The sequence below is a fragment of the Solea solea genome, chromosome 4 (assembly GCF_958295425.1).
Source record: "Solea solea chromosome 4, fSolSol10.1, whole genome shotgun sequence".
In the NCBI taxonomy this organism is placed as follows: Eukaryota; Metazoa; Chordata; class Actinopteri; order Pleuronectiformes; family Soleidae; genus Solea; species Solea solea.
In genome coordinates, this window is record NC_081137.1 from 3236870 (window position 1) to 3256128 (window position 19259).

The 19259-nt window shown below is 40.5% G+C and overlaps 1 non-coding gene across 1 annotated transcript; it reads right to left on the minus strand.

Annotated features, from left to right (window-relative positions):
• Nucleotides 1-3188: 3188 nt before the first annotated feature.
• Nucleotides 3189-3270, minus strand: trnas-cga (transfer RNA serine (anticodon CGA)). Its single transcript has one exon. It is a non-coding gene; the product is annotated as a tRNA-Ser (tRNA).
• Nucleotides 3271-19259: the final 15989 nt, after the last annotated feature.

The following is a 19259-nucleotide window of genomic DNA, read 5'->3' on the forward strand; positions in this document are numbered from 1 at the left end:
TCAAACTGGTATTTACCCTGCGCTGTGTTACAGCTGAATTATATGCACAGATCACTTCCCACAAAGCAAAGAATGAAAATTCACACTTGTTTTCTGATGCTGCCAGTGTTCGTGATTCTTCTTCAAGTTAAAGATAACACCATCATCTCCTGCTCCAAGGTCAAGGATAATAACTTTCTGAGTGGATAACTGGATTAGAGGCAATTTATATTTGCTTGGTCATGGACTGCTCCAACCCCCCCCCCCCCCACACACACACACACACACAGACAGACACACACATGGACTGACACACAATTTTTTTCCCACTCCTAACAGAGACGACCTTCTGACTCTTCTCTGAAAACACAGACTATAATCGTACAAAGTCAAACAACTGCTGCTTCCAAGTGCCTGTGATTTCCGTGATTTATACGCAGTGGTTACAAGTAATTTGTAACCATACTTTTTAGCGTATGTGTTCACTTGAGTATCAGTATTTGGGGCGACTTTTTGAGATTAAACACCTTACTTTTTACTCCACTACAGTTTGTGAAACCTGGCGTTCCTTTCCTCAAAATGCCTCAAAAATGTTGACACTATCATTTTACTGGAGTAATATTTTACATTAGGTAAAACCTAATCAAACATCATAATCCATCACAGGATTACATAGAGTCTCTCCCTCTGTGTTCTTGTACTTGTTACCTCTTCAGGACATTTTTCTGTCATAAATACTGACCTTTTCAGAACCAGTAGAAGACCAACACCTGGTCCTAAAGAGGTAGGACCTCATCTCTGAGGAACTGGTTAAGTTTAGACGTAAGATTTGAATTGTGGTTAAGGTAAGATTAAGGTTATTAGCTGGTTATGGTTAAGGTTCTGTTCAGAAGTCACTGCAGTGTCCTTAGAAGAATAGTTGCACAAACCTGCATGTGTGTGTGTGTGAGATGGTTCAGAAAAACGAGGCTTCCCTCGTCAAAACAGAACAGTATCTGTGTCATGGATGGGACGGGGCCCCCTGCTGGCAGCTGAACTCGATCTGCGAGGGGGGTTTGTCATCTTCGACGACTCTGCTCTGGGAAAAAGACGTCGTCGCTGAAGGATAATAGTATGATGCCTCTCTGAATTATGATCCTTTTCTCATCAGTGTGACGAGTTTCACTCCTTGATGAGTCATTTACTGCTGAATGTAGTCGGTGATTTTTGATGTTTATTTCTCTGCTGCGTCGGTTGGTAATCCCGGCCTCTTGTGAGCTGAGCACAGTATCTGTGGGGAGCCTTGAGGCTGTGATGCATTATGGATACTGTGGCGCATGAACACACGCTCTCATAATCACCTATGTGCACGCGTTTGTGTAACTGCGGCATCATCGTGACTTTGTCTGCATAAAATGTGTGGGTTTGTGGTCAAAACAGATGCATAATAGCCCAACTTCACAGTCCAGAGGGTTTCATGTCATTTATATTCGTCTCATGTGATTAAACACATGAACCAGCATCATGAGGATGGGCTCAGCTTTAAAGTGGGGTCTTTATAGAGCAAAGACTTAATTAAAAAAATGAACATTGTTCTCTTATTTCCAAACAAATTCCCATTTCGAAGCATCAAGATTTGTGATTTGACCGACGCCAGACATTCACAGATGCAAAAGAGGCACCGAGTGGACACGGCACTGGTGTCCACTCGTATTTGTCATGCTTTATTGTTAATTTTCCTCTTAATGGGAACATATTTTACAAACTTGACATCACGATCTGTTAAAAAAATAGAGCTGAAATGACTGATTGAGATGAGGAAAGTGTTTACCGACGTTATAAATCAAGTGAGGAGTAGAAGTAATATTCATTCAAATGGAGTAAATCTCTTTTTGCAACCAGCTGAGTCGCCCCCTAGTGGCTAATTGCTATATCCATCATACTTATTGCGCTTCACTTTTCAAAGTGAAAGAGTACATCCATTTACAGACTATGGTTTTCATCCACTCAGGACACTACTGTTTATTCATGTTAGAGGAAAAATAACTTGATATTTGGGATTTTACATCGCAATAATTGGACTCAGACACAGGACAACAGATGCCTGGGATGTTTCAAGGACTTTGGGATTCCACAGGGTAAAGAGACCTAGAGGAGCCGACACCAAAACAAACAAGAACCCACCCAACAAACTTACCCTTTTTGATTCCTTTTATTTAGTGTGTTTTTTATTAAACTGCTGTGATGTCATTTTACTAGTGACTTGGGTGTAACTGAATCATTAGAATCAGTTGATTAAAAAGATTTGTTCACAGAATCGTTCGGGACTTACTGCATGACCGGAGCACAGAAATACGACCGAACAGGTCGTGATTCGGCTCACGATCGCCTGCTTTCAGCAGCACTGTCGCTAAATGCACAAGACTCCTCTGCTAAAAAAGGGATTTTTGACTTTCCTTTGCTGAATATTGGAGATTAATGCATGCATTAATGCATTAATGCTTTCAGGATTTTTAAGTCTTTTTAACTGATCTACAGTTGGCGCTCATGCCTCTTCCGGTGACAACACTCTCTGACCAATCAGTCAGAGTGACGTCACATTTTAGTATCGGCTCAGCTCGTTTTGAACCTCGCCAGAGCAGGTAGTAAAAAAAACACCAGGTACTAACCCTGATGGAAAAGCAAAACGTGCCGAGTTGAGTCGTGCTGAATCAGAATTACTTTAGTACAACTCACATATGTCATTTATTTGAATGAACATAGCGATGCACATGAATTGTGGGCCTCCTATAAGCTTTGCCCACCCTGTTGTAAAAGAAGAGTCTCATGTAAAGCTTTTTACAACAAGGCTTATAACTGGTTGAATATACAAAGATAACCTCCCTCATCTCCTGTGTTGACATTGTAAATACATCTTTTATACATGACGAGCAGTGATGTTTAGATGAATGTGTTTAACCTTTTTAGAATGTTAGTATTGCTTATATTTGCACACACACTCAATGACTGACCAATCTTTAACTCAATCCTTTTTTACAATACAAACAGGGAGCAGTGGGCATAGCGCTGCATGGTTTAGAGGTTTCCCACTCATATACACCTGATTCAAATGATCAGCTGACCCATTTATTTGGGTCGTTCATCCTACACAGGATGAGGAGTGTCCAACTCCCTCATGGGCACTTATGCACAGTTACCATTTAGTTTCCTCCCACTTGTGCCACTCATAACGCTGTGAGCAGGATTCGAACCTGCGCGGGGAAACCCCATTGGATTTCGAGTCCAACGCCTTGACCACTCGGCCATCACAGCTGCTTTTAGAGGTTATTTAATGTAAGTATGAAAAGTGACCGATGGCTGTCTTTATGGTGCCATTCATCATGGATGTTAATTAGTCTTTGAAGCATTTAATTCCGATAGCTACAGTTGTCTCTATCTCAAAGTGACTGGACATTTAAAACAGTGGAAAAGCCTCTTTCCTCCGGGGACACGTCTCTTTCTCTCTCTCTCTCTCTCTCTCTCTTTGGTTTTATTAAGCTGTAAAAATGGCTGCAGGAGCTTTTGTCTGTGTTCCAAGTCCGTCTGAATTTGCCCGTGTTAGCCTGTAAAAAGGTCAAGTGTCAAGTGTGTAATCGGATGAACAGGTGCAAGTGCATGAAGGGGAGAGACGGGGGTATAGAGCGCTAAAGTCAAAGTATTGATATTTCCTGGAAAAGCTAGGAGAGCTCGAAGGTAAATACAAGTGAAAAGATCTCATGCACATGTTCCTCTTTACAAACTAATGGTCGGGACTCACTGCAGAGCTGCTCTTTCATTTGTGTGCCAGTGCTAATAAGGGGGTTGGCAGTGAAACGGCAGTCAGCTGAAATATGTCATTTTCATGAAAAGGGAATTATTCTAATGCATATTATGGGTGAGTCACCACACTCCGAGGCCACATTTGCAAGTTGCTCCTTATCTCGCGCCTGTTAATTAAGATTGGTGAACTAAAAAAGCCTGGGAACGGGATTTCTCTCTGAATTAAACATACAAATCTAAAGTGGCCGGTAGTGAAGCTTTGTCTTCAATGTGTTATTGTTCTTGAAATTTCTTTTTTTTGTTTTAGACGAAGAGGCAAGGACTGTTTGTGTGACATTTAAGCAGCAAAGCAGCAACCATAATATAGAAAGAAATGGATGATGTTTTCATTTTTAATAGGTTAACATTATTCTGTATATTAAAATCAGTCAAGTTTTTCTATTGTAATATGTTTTTTCTGCATATTTTCAGAAACTGCACAATACTCGATAAACCTGACATAGTGATATTATGTCTCTCTGCAAGACAGTTGTGATATAGTTTGTGATATGACAGAATAATGAACCTGGAATGATCGGGATAATAGTGAAAAGGAGAGTATCATCTGCAAAGAAAAGAACAATGATGACAAAAAAATCAGGAAAATTAATGTGAAACATACTTTTGTTGAGATTGAAATGAAGATATTTACTATCTCATCAAGAAATTAACTTTGTGTTTATTTTAATGATTAAAATGATGACATAAATACACAAATAGGCAAATATTGAATAGGGACTGCACTATCAGGAGACACTGAGATGCTGAAAAGGTGAATTTTCTACTTTCTCCACATTGTAAGTCAGGTTTTAGGAGAATAAGAGGCAGCATCTTTTCACCTGATGTGGTGTGAAGACATGAGGCTGACAGTCTGAGCCGATGAGTGACAGGAGAGATGACATCAGCTGCCACTCTGCTGTCAGAGAGCAGCAGTAACACAGCCAGGGATGAAAGCTCCGACCCTGCACCATTACCAAAACACTTCCAAAAATCGCCGTGTCTGGAAGCAGCTGCGAGGGGAAAACAGACAGTTCCTGCAGACTGTACAAACTACACCAACACTGTGCCATGCATAATGCATGCATGCAGCTGGTAGATTAAAAAAAAAAGGGAATAAAGTTTGCAGGGAGCTGCATTTGCATCGCAAAAAATGGAAGTTTTTCTGAGAAGGAGAAACATCATAGCAGATTGTGATGGATGAAGACAATAAAAACTGGCTGTTAAAGTGGCTGCTCCTGCTGCTGCTGCTGCTGCTGCTGCTGCATCAGTGATGAGTCACTTATAAGAGCGGTGCTGATGTAAACTTGGGTTCAGTGGCAACCAAATCCTCCACCTGCTCTGGGACTGTGTCAGCATCAGCTGGATGTGTTGCTTTTTCTGAAGTGTGTTGGTGTGAGGTATTGAGACGTTATCAAAAGGGACTTTTGCCGAGCACCGCCAAGCGCTGACACTTGCGACTGGACACAGGCTCTAAATAAAAAACATGGCTGCCAGTCATGACAGAAGAAAATCTACACCAGCTTAAGTCTATAATATCTTTATTTTTTGCACTGAGGCAGCTTCAGTTTTGGCTGGAAACTGACGTTTGTAAAGCAATCTCTCCCTGCACCAAAGTCCATCCAGAAAATCATCAATTCTACATCACAGCACACCAGAGTTGTTGATCCGCTATAGCCTCCATCTGTAACTTCAAACGTGGTACAGTGGGACTTTGGGGTTTGATATCTTTTGTTTAGATTTAGCAAAGTGGCCCAAAGTAACCAAACGAGGCGGCAGCAGACAAGCAGCTCCCTTGTCCTTGCAAGCTAAAAATGCACATTTTCCTCATGGAGTTTGGTGTGGGAGAGTGAGTGTTTTATGAACTTCATTTCTCAGCTAGAAAAGGCTTTCAAATGGTGACATAAAGTGACAAACATATTTTTTAAGACATCACAAACTCAGGCAGGTTTAGATTATATTAGATTTCTTTGCATGCACCTGCACATGCATCACCCTCTGAACTGCTCTGCGATTGGCCAACGTCTGCCTCACATTACTGGATTTATATTATGCCAAGATGTGAAAAACAAGTTACCAGCCCCAGCTTTAATGTTTCTATCATTCTCATTATATTCCGCTGGGTCATGATAGTTCTGTTCTGATAAATAAATCAACTCTGGTGTCGGAGAATGTTTGCTTGTATGTTTCCTTGTATCCAAACATCACGTTCGCACTCTTAACTGCACGTTGGAGAATCTTCGCTCAACACACAAAACACACCCAGAGGGCAGTTCCAGCCCACGACTGGATAACGAGCTGCTGCTTGTTAAATGAGAATCATCAATTACATTGAGCTTTAAATGTAATAAAATAAGGCACAGTGCAAATTACAGATGCATAAATCCTGCTCTTAGAGAAGAGCTTCAACAGTTTACTGAGGATGTAATATATCCTCATGATAAATAACACAATGCATTGCAAACCCTGCGAAGGAGGAAGCGGCGCGAAGAAAAATAACTTTAGTGCGGCTTTAAATTGATGTCTGCTGAATGAAATATGGCTCGACAGATATATCCTAATGAATTTAGGTATTTCCCGGCCTTTATGAAAACACAAAAATGTATATATTGTATAGAATATAGATGTTATAGATGTAATATAGTGTTATGTTCACACAATGTTAAAACTAGTCTTTTTGATGTTTAAAACTGATCACACAGTTTAATAACAAATGAAAAATGACTGCACCCACCTTCATATGAGTCTGCTGTCCACCTCATTCCTGGAGGTTCAACTGGAGAAATGATTATGGGTGAACGTTTCAGAGCAGAAGCAGAAGCAACATGAAACTGCTTCTTTCCAGAGGCAAAACGCGACGGCGGCTGCAGCAAAATGTTTGCTGTGTACACACTAGGGGTCGGTAAATCTCTATGATAATCGATATGCCAGGGCGTACATCAATATTGTAATGAACACATTAACACGCTCTAAAGTAAACAGTCCCCGCCAGTTTCACTCACCAGGTGTCGCTACTTGATATCTCCTCACGTTGGCGCTGTAAGAAGAGAGAGTTTACAGCGGGATAATGGCGGCGATAGCTACGTTAAGAGATGCTCCATTCACGTTCAATTCAATGTAGACTTTATACACTTTGTTCTCTATGTTGTGAATAACTAGCCAAATCCTTCACTTTTGACGTTTTGTTTTCTTCAGTTTGACAGATACCGGATAAATATGATTGTGTGCAATGTAGTGAATATCACAGAATCATTGTATCGTGATATTATTGGTACCATGGACCCTGTATCGTATCGTATCGTATCGTATCGTGAGGTACCCTGTGATTCCCACGCCTATTAAATACTGATAAACCTCAGAGCTTCTCCGTCTGTTGCGAAAGAGTTCATTTAATTATTTTTATTTATTATTTGGGAAATACTGAGAGTATTGTATCGCTTTGCTCTAATATGACATTTACGTTTAAATGGCAGTAAATTTAGAGTTAAGTTAACTCTTTATCCCACAAATACCAATTGTGTTTTGTCCTCATGAGAATTTGGTGTTAATTTGACACTTTTAGTGTCACTCTCACAATTTCACAATTGCTCTCTGTGATAATCGTGGAGTATCGTGGACCATAAGAATAAGGCGGATAAACCCTGCGTTCACTGTGACGTGTCTTGCTTGCCAGCAGGGGGCGTGGCAGTCATCACCTGCTGTCCGACAAACCTGTATAAAACAGGAAGCAGGACAGGTAACATCACATGACCCTTCTGAGGAAGACTACAGGAAGTGGTCCAAGCATGTCAAGGTAAAAAAAAAGCTTTATTTTTCTGTGTGACTGAATGAAACTTGAGCTCAAATATGATAATTACCAAGAAGACAATGTGAAACTGTTAGGACTTTGGACTTACCATACATTCAATTTAACACGTTTGCCATGGTAGATAAATTTGCAGGAGGCGAATATTTCTTGAAGCCAAATTACCATTTCTGTTTCAATATTACCCTGACCTTTACACGTCATAATATCCCACAGTAATTGTTTTAAATATGTTCTTCAAATGGAAATTAGAATACTGATGTAAACATTACCTTTCCCTCTCAAATCGCGAATCATATCACATCGCAATGAGATATCTTTATGAACTTGTTCAGCCCTCGTGCACATCTTCTCTGTGAAACAATGGGGCTTGTAATCGAAGGGTTGCCTGTTCAAATCCCATGGCAGGTCAAAGGCTGGGGTTCCCCGCGGGGCCACAGTTGCATGTGCTGCCAACTTACCTGGTTTATGTATGTTCACCACTGGTGTGTAAAAATAACGATAATAATTAAAAGCAGATTCACTGTCGCTAATTGGTGCGTGTGCGAAATAAACTCCTTCTAATTCTTTACATCTGTCGTCCCTGGGCAGGAAAGAGAGATTATATTCACAATAAATGAACCGAGGAACAATGAGGCCTGTGTATGTGCCTAACCCGTCATATTAGCGTTGTTAAACGGCTTCTATAAAAATTGCCTCAGCGTGGAGCTTGGACCAATTTTCCAGCAGCCACTTCCACTTCCCTGCGTCGGTTCCCCTTCCCCGCGTCACACGCTGGTCAGGCTCACTTGACAAGCGCATCCTGACATGCACTGCATCACGAGCAGCTCTGCATCCGCGACGCACCATGAATAATGATTGTGGCGTGTGTCTATGACGCTAAGTTTGTGTGAGCAGCAGAACGGCCACACGCTGACAGTCGTCTGTTTCGATTTCTGGGCTCTGGTGACGTCCTTGTGGGATGCTGATTTTAAAACAGCTGTTTTTAAAAGGCCAATACAGACATTAACACGAACGGCCATAACAAACATACTGATCCAAAACAAAAGGCTATTTGTGAACTCAGGTGATCTCAACTTGGTTTTATCAGCGGCTGCTCGCAGCATCCCTCCATTCACCCACTCACCTCTGTCTCTCAAAGTTATTACAGCGGCGGCGTCTTCTCCCTCTGCTCTGTGCCGATAACAAGCAGCTACACTCATCTGCTGACGCCGCTCCACCCAAAGCAAAGCTTATCATTCTTAAACACACTGCTCCTGTGGAACTAATTATTATGCTGGCTCTCTGCCGCGTGTGTCGCCACACCAATAATGTAAAAAGAAATGTGAGGATTTTCAACCCTGACTTTTCCTTTTGACTTCTGTGTCTCTCCTTTTTACTGAATTCTGCTCAGGTGACGAGTCGGTGTTAAAATCACACTGTCACGGATTCAGAGTCCATCTCAGGTCCCATCGTCCAACAACGGGCGACAGTGGAACCTCCAGATAAGATGGAAATACCTGAGAATACTCAAGACCATAATGAAGTTGCATACAAAAGCACTGCGCGAAAGCACATTAAATCAGTCCATCAATCGGATTTTATTTACACAGCACTTTTCATACCAAATATATAAACTGTCTCACAGACATTGTGACAAAGATGTCACAATGTCAGCATGACAACAAAAAGACATTTAAAGAGACAAAACTCTCAGGAAACATCATCAACAGTGAGGTCGAGTGAAAGATACAAAGGTTTACGGAAGAAAATAAAAACAATCAGAGAATACAAATGAAAGGTAGGGCAGAAAGCCACGAGAATGAAATACTAAAAGAGAAGATTAATGTATGAGAGGCAGATGAGATGAACAAATACCAGATTAAAAAAGAAAAAAGCAGGGGGCGCTAAAAGACATGATCTAGAGCAGTGGTTCCCAAACTTCTTTCTGTTGGGCCCCCCTTTGGAGCCGTGACATTTTTGCGTTAGCGATACAAATAACCTCAATATTGCTTTGTGAGAAAGCAATTTTCAAATAAAAATATGAAATGTGCAATTCTAACTACAATAGCGTCATTTTTTAAACGATAAATACATTTGGATAACAAAGAATACTTTACAAATATCAATCATTTACTGTGCAATTAATTTGTTTGTTTTAACAATACAAATGCTGTCCCCTGCCAATGTTTTGAGACCCAACACACAGAGAGGTCTTTGGTGGCATTTTCTGGACTTGGGTTTTGGTCGTCGTGAATCATTGTTCCATTCGGCTGACGTTGGCTTGTTTTTAGTTGCACAGTTTTCTTTTTGCTCTCTATTATCCAAACCTTGTCACCAGTGTAGGTTTTGTTGTGGTACGTCCAGCTTACAGCGAGACCAAAAGTTCCCCCTGGAGAGTCTCCCCGCCCCCCAGTTTGAAAAAGGCTGATCTAGAGGAAGTGAAATAGGTGGGTCTCAAGTTAACTTTGCTGTCATTTTTGAGGGAGTTAGCGTGCATAACAACTCTGGAAACTTGGCATGGAGGTCATGTGTGGCGAAAAATATTGTGATATTGGCATAGTGCTCGGACCCGTGCGTTGCACCACGGCTCTATAGGTGGAACAAAATGTCTGATTTTCCTCCAAGTACCACCAGACGAAGCTCACATACCACTGGTGGTACACATACCACAGTTTGAGAACCATGGGTCGAGTCAATCAACAAAGATGGCTTGACAAATCACTTCCAACATGTATTATCCCAAGAAAGGAAACAGGAGCAGATGGATTCATGGGAAACGTGGCATTAGTTTTAGGAAAAAAAACAACATTTGGCAATAATTTAATCTGCAGAAGAAATACCACAATCCATCTGATTTGCTGACTTTGAAAGGAAAACCCAGATGATTGATTGTGTGTTAGCACTGCTGCGTCTCCGCCACATGAGCTGTCAACGATATATAAACGCTGCACGCTCCCCGCTGAGCGGAGACGCTGGTCTTCTGTGTGTTCTATATTTTACAGAGATAGATTCCACTGTGGCTCGCAGCGCGATGAAGGCTGATTGAAATCTAATGGATAATTTATATTGTGGAGGTGAGCCTGTAATTTCCAGGGGAGCAGCAGTCTATGTGCTTGGCTGGCCACCATGAATGATTAATACATAAACATTATTCATAACTTTCCGTCATAAATTCAGCTGGTCATTAATTCCACCAACCTCTGCACAGGTCGAGAGGGGAGGGATAGAGGAAGAGTTCCAGGCTCAGGTGTGAAGGAGGAGGAGGAAGAAAGAAATGTGTGCAAACTGAAAAGTCACGTGAGCGAAAAGTGATTCGCTCATTTATTCAATACCCACTTCTGTCTTTGTGCTGTTTTTGGAACGGCAGTCTGATGCGGTGGTTAAACACACTGTTGACATTTTTACTGCAGCAGTTTGAACTAATCAGTTACTAATTAGCCTGCGTCGGTGTCGTCCTCGGAGAGACGCTGCTTTTCCAGAACAATGAGCTTCAGGAAGCAGCTGATCAGACGTGAGAGAGTGTTGACACATGTAGGAGGAGCCTGTGTGGGGCTGCGTGTTTTTAAAGCGTAACTAAACCCAGTGTATACAGGTTTATATTAATGTTATTTGATGATCCAGGTGCAATTCGTCACAGTTTACTATAGCAGTTCTTAAAATTATACATTTAATATACTGTATATATTTGCCATAGGTTTTGTTCTTGTCCAATCAGCATGAGGCTAATTGTCCCAGACTCCTCCCCCTGACTGGACTCACTGTTTTCATTAGTAGTTGGTATTTTCCTCACAGCTGCAATTTGGGGTCAGGGTTCACTACCAGGCCACGCCCCCTGCACTGCGACCCACTCTCGCCTCTCAGCCCACTTCTTGGCACCTTCTTAGGATTCAGTCCCTGTATCTGATCAGTTAGCCTCAGAAGAGCGGGTTTATAATCCAGCTAATAATCTCTATAATCAACTGTGATCAACACACAAGACTAGCATCAGTAATGACACTTTACACTTATAAAAACATAAAATGACACAATATTGCTCCACACACACACATATATATATATATACAGTAGCTGCTATATTAGGTAAAATAAATAAGATAAAATAAAAATAACACGCCATCTTTTGTTTGATTGCTTATAACAGCATTTTGGGGTCAGGGTTCTCACTATCACGGCAATACAATAACAACTGAGTTCCTGGTGTCACGTGACTCACACCACCATGTTGGCAGGAAAAGCCTCTTAAAAATGAATGACACCAGTGCAGGTTTCAAGCTTTACGAGTTCAATGTGCACTTTATATCCATGGAGATTGAGCCATAGATCACAGAACCTGACAGACTGAATATATCTGATCCTTACAAATTCCCCCGGGTGCTTTTCACAGGTATGAAAACTGCCGCAGCAAACATTATTCCAGACCTGCGGCATCATGACATTTCCAACTTTCTGATAAACTTCCCCTCGCTCTACTCCAGAAAACAATAAAAGCATGAAAAAAGACATTTCAGTAAATTAAGATGAAGTTGGCGTACAGATTTGCAGCTTCCCGGACAGCAGTTAAGGGGAACCTTAAGTATAACGTTAACTATTTAAGTGTCTGCCCGAACGATTCATCTCTCCTTCTTTTTAACAGTAGCTGACTGACAAATGTCTTCCAAGAACAAAACGGAACACATGAAGTTGAAAAGCACCGACAGCTGTCGTTGGTCCTGAATCACAAGCTTTTCTTTTTAAGTCATGATTGAATTCTCCAGTGTGGTTTTGTGTTTTGGCGCGCAGGGTTCTGCACTGATACATTCAGTCATGCAGTCGGGCTTTTGAGGTACACCGCCTGTGTGCCTTTTAACTGCACGTTACGTTTGGAAGCTTCCACACTTCTCTGAATATCATTCAGCGAAGGCTGTGCTTAGTGGGAATCATCTGAAGGCGATTTGCAGACTCAGCAGATGTCTGTCGTTGTCATAGACAATCTGCTCGCCAACATCACGTGTCCATTTCTGTGTCTCTGGTTTCCGATTAGTTTATTCACGATCGCGCCCCTCCACCTTCTTAAAAACGCTGTTCATCAGACATCTGCAATAACACCTAGAGATATGCGATCTACATCCAGAGTTCAGTGTAGTATTCCCACATGTAAAACACTCTTGCACAGTCGGCATTTCCATATAAAGTTATAAAGCAGTGGAATAAGCTCCCCCAAGGAAATGTTGAGCACATGATTTCACCACCTTCTCCAGAAAAGTCTCAGAAACCAAATAATGTGTACACTAACCCTCTCTTATTGTCTATAATTGTACTAGTATCTGGATGAACAGAATGTTGTATTTGTGTGTTTGTGTATAAGGATGAAACTAATGATATATTATCCTTATATAATGATGAATTTGATGTTTTATTGTCTTTTAATGGGATTTTTGATGATGGCACAGATGGAAATTAAATGAGCTAGAATCTGGTACTGGCATCTTTGCTCTGCTGAGCCTAATTTGTACACTGTCGCTGATTAAACTGATAATACCTGATCATTGTTGGTTAAGGTATTTGATGAGGCCAGTGACTGAGGTTTGTTTCAGCTGTTTGTACCACGGCCACTCTGCATTTCCACATCACTGTAAGTTATTTCCTCACCTGGAGCAATATCTCTTGCAAATGCAGTTTCCTCCTCTTCACATATTATACATATGTCTTTGAGAGATGCATCAAGACATCAGTGTTGCTGCTCGTTTCCAGTGGAATTAACCACAAAATCTCCTTTACTGAAAAACACACCCTAACCTCTGTAATTACAACAAATCATCCAAACCCTAACTCCATGTTTTGAAAAATAACACTGACAATGAGTTATAGGGGGAAACAAGTAAATAGATAATGTCAACGGGGGAAAATGTGAGTGTTAGAAATTCAAAGGCTTTTAAATTTTTAAAATCTGGTGAGATGGATTTACTTAAATCCTCTTGTACCTCTGGGTACAAACCACTCCAGTTTTCTAAGTGAATCTATGGTTGTTTTAGTACAACTGGGAAATTCCCTGCATCAGACAAACACTTTGTTTGTTGGTTGTAGCAGTGATGGAGCCGAGGAGAGTCGTCAAGTACCTTTCCTGTAAACCAATGTTGTTTATATAGCACAGTGTATCCACAGGGACTCTTTCTTAACACAACAACAACACGACAGCTGAAGAAAATTCTCCATTACTGTGAAATTGTGACTTTTACTAATCAGTCACTGCGGGTCAGAGGCCACGGCCCATGAAATTGCACTCAATTTCAAAGGTGCAGCTCCACTATCTATGTAAATTGGTAACAAATTATGGTTGTGAACTTTGACTCCAGCTGATTATGGTACTGGCTCATTGTTATGCCACAGGTGGCATTGTTTGATTTTACATGAAGAGCAGCCATAAAACATACACTAGGTCTGCTGCTACTCTTTTCACACAGGGATCTAAGTTTTTAACCACTAACCTTTATTACTCAGCTCTAAGGGACAAAAGGCAAAAGGTAGTAAGAGATATTGGAGAGAAATGGAATTGGGCCGTAAACTTTGTGTATAATTGAGATGCCGCCACAGTAATGGCATCTTGCCTAGTTTTGGCACTGTGCTGGATTTGTCAGTGAAAAGACCACATAGAGCATACTTTTAACCCCAAACAATGACCAAATAAATGGTGTAATTTAGAAAGTATTATTAATTGCCAAGTGTTTAAATGTAAATATGACATTTAACAGTTCACCTTCACACACACGCACAGTGTCACATGGTGTGGCCTGTTTCATTGGCTGATCATTAATGTTGGAGCTTGTGTTCCTCCTGGCTGTGAATCAATAACAGTTTAGAGACATGCCGCGCTGGAGTTGGATGGTCTATTAAAAAACAGAGCAAACAAAAAACCCACCGCACCACAGTGAGGTTTTATTTAGTTCATGACTGGCTGAGATGATGGATGATGGATGGCAGAGGTGACAACAGCGTTTTTGATGATGTGATAGATGATGTGATGTGAAAGCTTCATAAGACCAGCTGTCCACTTTGTCTCACGCAGGTTGTGCACGTTAACGAGACGAGTGCATTACTCTGCAACTCTCCACAGCAGCTGCCAGGAGGGTTTTTTGTTTTTTCTTCATTCATTTGCTTTAAAAAGAAAGAAACCGACTACAGATCATAACCTGGTGAATCTCCTCTCTGCTGCTACTCCGTTTGAAGTTTTTCAAAGTTTGCATAAACAACATTGATTGATTTTTCCCTGACTTTGCAGCCGGGCCTGTGATCAGGCTGAATGTGCTGACTCCGGCTCGCACTCCTCCGCGTCTGCATTAGCACTTTAAAGCGCATCTGTCGGCTGCGGGGGCAATTACTGCCAGAGAAACGCTAATTTCACAATCTTAGATGGAAAGTGAGGTTTGAATTTTAAGATGAAGGAGCTAATGTTGGAAATGCAAAGATGTTGAAATGGAGAGGAGAAAAAAGATTTTGTCATGTGCTTTTTTCCTCAGCTATTATTTTCTCAAACTTGCGCTGACCCACATTTCCTGTTGGTTTGCCTTGGAGGGCTTGGCTTTGTTTTCAGGGCTGCATCTCTCCCCGTCTGGCCATTTCAAACAGAAACGACTCTCTTTTTTCAGACAAAGCCATATGCTGCACTGGAGTCAAATCTTTTCCCATCATTCAGAAAACATGAGTGTGGTGCTCTGATTGTGGCTGCACACAGTTATAAAACACAATTGGGTAAGGATTGGATTTGTGTATTCTAATTGTAGTTTAATTTAACAATCTTTCAGATTGTTTGATGTCAACATTTGTGGAAGTATTTGAGGCAACAGTTTTTTCTCCCGAGGTTGAGGATTTAGTGGTGGCAAACATTTCAAGATCATCTTGGCATCAAGTGTGTTTTAATTCTGTCTATGTCCTGGATGAAGTGACACTGCTTGTTTTTGCGGACATTAAAGTGTATTTTAATGCTGTGACATAGAAGGTTATGACGTTAATGGGACGTCATGGACGCAAAGACACAGCGTGTTTTTGAGGACATTGAAGTGAGTTTTAATGCTGTGAGATGGAAGGTTATGACGCTGTTAATGGGACATCCTGGACGCAGTGACACAGCGTGTTTTTTATGCTTTGAAATATGGTGTTTTAACACTGTTTTGTGGATATTTAAGTGTGTTTGAATGCAGATATGTGGATATTTAAGTGTGTTTTAATGCAGATATGGGGACATCCTGGTCACTGTGTCATGCTATGTTTTTTTAACACTGTTGTGTGATATCCTGTTGTGTTTCATGCTGTTACGTAGTATGTTTAGACACTGTTAATGGGGATATCCTGGATGCAGTGACACAGCATGTTTTTGTGGACATTATAGTGTGTTTTAATGCTGTGAGATAGAAGACTTCTTAGTTGTAAAATCATTGTATGGTGTATGTGTGCTTTGTGATATGCCTGCAGTGATGTATTTTCATTCATATAAGCTTATTTTTATATATGTGTATATATATATATATATATATATATATATACATATTTATATACACATATACTGTATATATACTATTTGTGCTGCATTGTGTCTTGGAACTATGTTAAACTGCATTGTCCCTATTAAAAAAAACAACATAATTCTAATTAGGTAAAGACACAACCAAAAATCTGAAATATAAGATGACTTTTTAAAGTATGGCTTGTATCTCAGTGTTGTGTTGCTCGTGTAGTTGTTGTTGCTGCTGCTGCTGTGTTTGCTGTGTTTGCTGTCCTGCTGCCTCGCTGATGACACTCAGTTTATCAGGTTATAACCAGCAGCATATTAGCACAGTTTTGGAGAGCACCCAGGTATCACACATTAGATTACCCTCCATGTGTTCACTGCACAGTCACGGTTGTTTTTCTCCCACTGTGAAAACTCACACACTCCTGACTCCTGCTTTGTGGCTGATTTGCATGAATCCCATCATCTTTTGTAAAAAGCCATATACACATATAGTACGTGTATATTTTTAGGTATGAAAGAGAAACATCTCAGGGAAGAATCCTAAAATTGATACTGGCTCGACACATTCCCTGACCTGTATAGGACTATTAATCCAAGCCCCTTAATTAGAAATTGTTCTCATATCCCAGGACTCATTAATATTAATCTGACTCTGGTCATGGAGAAACTCATAAGTCCGAGCCCTGTTTTGTATCTGGATAATTAGAACCAAACAATTACACAGAATTATTGTTAATTGTGTATTCAGATAGAGGAATTCAACTTTTTAATTGGCACCATTCATTCATGCATTACATTATTCGTCACAATGAATTAAACGTTAGGGCAGAAATGTTCCGCTCAGTTTCCAGTGTGTTCTCATGAACGTCTGTGTGTGTATATATTATTATGGTGTGTAGTGTTTATCATGGAGTATATAGTTTATGATGATATGCACTGGATCAGCTCTACAAGCTGATTCCATCTGGACGAGCAGGTGTCGGCGATTTTATTATTTGGACACAGTTTATTGTAATGTGCAGAAATTTGGCTGCAACCAAACCTGTGGCCTCAGATGAAAGCAAAGTGAATTTAAGGCACAGTGATTTTCTGTGTGATGTTGGAAAAACGGCTGCTCATTTTTCTCTTTCCTACAATTGAAGGCTGAATTTTTAAATGTTGTGCTGTTCAAAGGTCCAGTCCAGGGTTTAGTGGCTCGTTAGTGTAGCTATGCAACATGCTAACCAATGCTATTCTTACGATATTACGATATATACGATATTTGGACCAGGTTTTGGTGCGTACGAAGATGCCAAATAAGTTATGTTTTGTAAGTTAGTGTAGAATTGCTAACACAGGTGCTAGCTACATGTGAAGGCTCAGAGTGTGGCAGAAACCTGTCGGACAGACACTTCAAAACAACTTAGATTTTTTAAATGTCATATAAATACACAATCAAATACAAAGAGAGTGTGAAAAATTAAAAAAATAAATTTAATTTAATCCACAAACCTGTGGATTAAAACCCGTCTTCATAAACCCATGAAGACGGAGATGAAAAAGATTGTTTCGATGCTTTCTGGTACACGAAAACACCATTAGGTGTCACTGATTTACTAATTCACTCAATTTCATTGGCATATTTTCAACAACTTTAAGTGCGAAAAATATACTTCAAAAAACTTAATTTAGTGTATAGCACTATACAGTGCACTAATATAGCAAACTAAAAGCAAACAAGCACTTGATAGATGGAAAGATGGTTATTTATGGCCACACTTAAAATGAGTGAAAATTGAAAACAAATTAAAACTGATGAATGACTTTCGCCAATGTCAGATCAACAGTCATATCTAATGTAATCTAAATATGTGTAAATCAAATATTCCCATAAGCTTTGATTAAAAAACTGAGAGAAAAGATGAGATTTGTCTGAGATGAATAAGGAGAGAGTTCCAGAATGTTGGGACGCCAACAGCAAAACCGCATTTGTGTCGCTTTTTGTCCTCTTGTAGGCTTTTCGAGTTAAATATAAAACATCTTTGCGTCATAATCCATATTTACATTTTTCCAGGTGCAGCAAGCAGCTGCTTCCAGCGACAAGGAGGAAAAAAAACAAACAACAACCTCCACGCAGAAAGCGTTGACGACAAGCTTGAGAGAGCAGCCATACGGGCGCGTTACTGAAGGATTAATGATGAACCACAACTGAGGGAAAAAGGGGGCCTGTCCCCTGAGATACTGGAATTACACTGACATCAGCCATATTCTCCCTGTCTCATTAAAGTGACTGACTCCAAACACTCACACCACACACACACACACACACATATGGTGCTGATGAAGGGTTGATCGGCTCCCGCAGTAAATTAACACGTGGCTGAGGAATTAGAGTTTTATTAAGACGATAGAACTCATGTCTCGTTCAAAGTCAGACAAATAATCCCAGTGTTCACGGAGAACTAGATAAGCAGAGTTAATGAAACTTAACAGCTGACCTCTGGACTGGACACGAGTTGACCCTTTCTTTTTCATTTATAGAAGACAATTAAGACATACTCTGGAGTGTTGGGTTGTTTTTCACATTTTGACAGACTACAGTAGGAAAAGTACAGGTTTAAGTCATCAAATTAACCTCAAACTGGAATGACCTGGGGGCCACTGGGGCTCTAGTGTGGTCATATATATTATATTTCACAGAATTTCAAAATAAAACTGTTTGTTTTGATTTCGAACAATAATTAGCGCATAATAAAAACATATTTTTGATGCCAAAACCTATTCATACAAAAATCATACAGAAATAACACCTTTTTAAGTTGATATTATGTGGCGTGCCAAATGAAATCTTTCAGAGGGCCACATGTGGCCTACGGGCCATGAGTTTGAGACCTTTTGGTCTAATCTGACCAACTCTCCTGAGTCATAAATGTTTCATAAATATTGTGTTATTCATCAGAACAAATAAAACTGCAGTTGGTTTCACCAGTCCATCACAGGACAAACATGTGTCCAATTAACCTTAATCGGCATGTTTTTGGACTGTAGGAGGAAACCTAAGAAAACCCACTCACACATGGGGAGATCCGGGAAACAAACCGGTGACCCTCGTGCTGTGAGGCAACAATGCTAACCACTGTGTCACTGTGTGAATGAGATAAAACTGCAACTGAAAGTTCTCCTTCAGAATGTTGCGTTCCTGCCTCCTCCTGGATT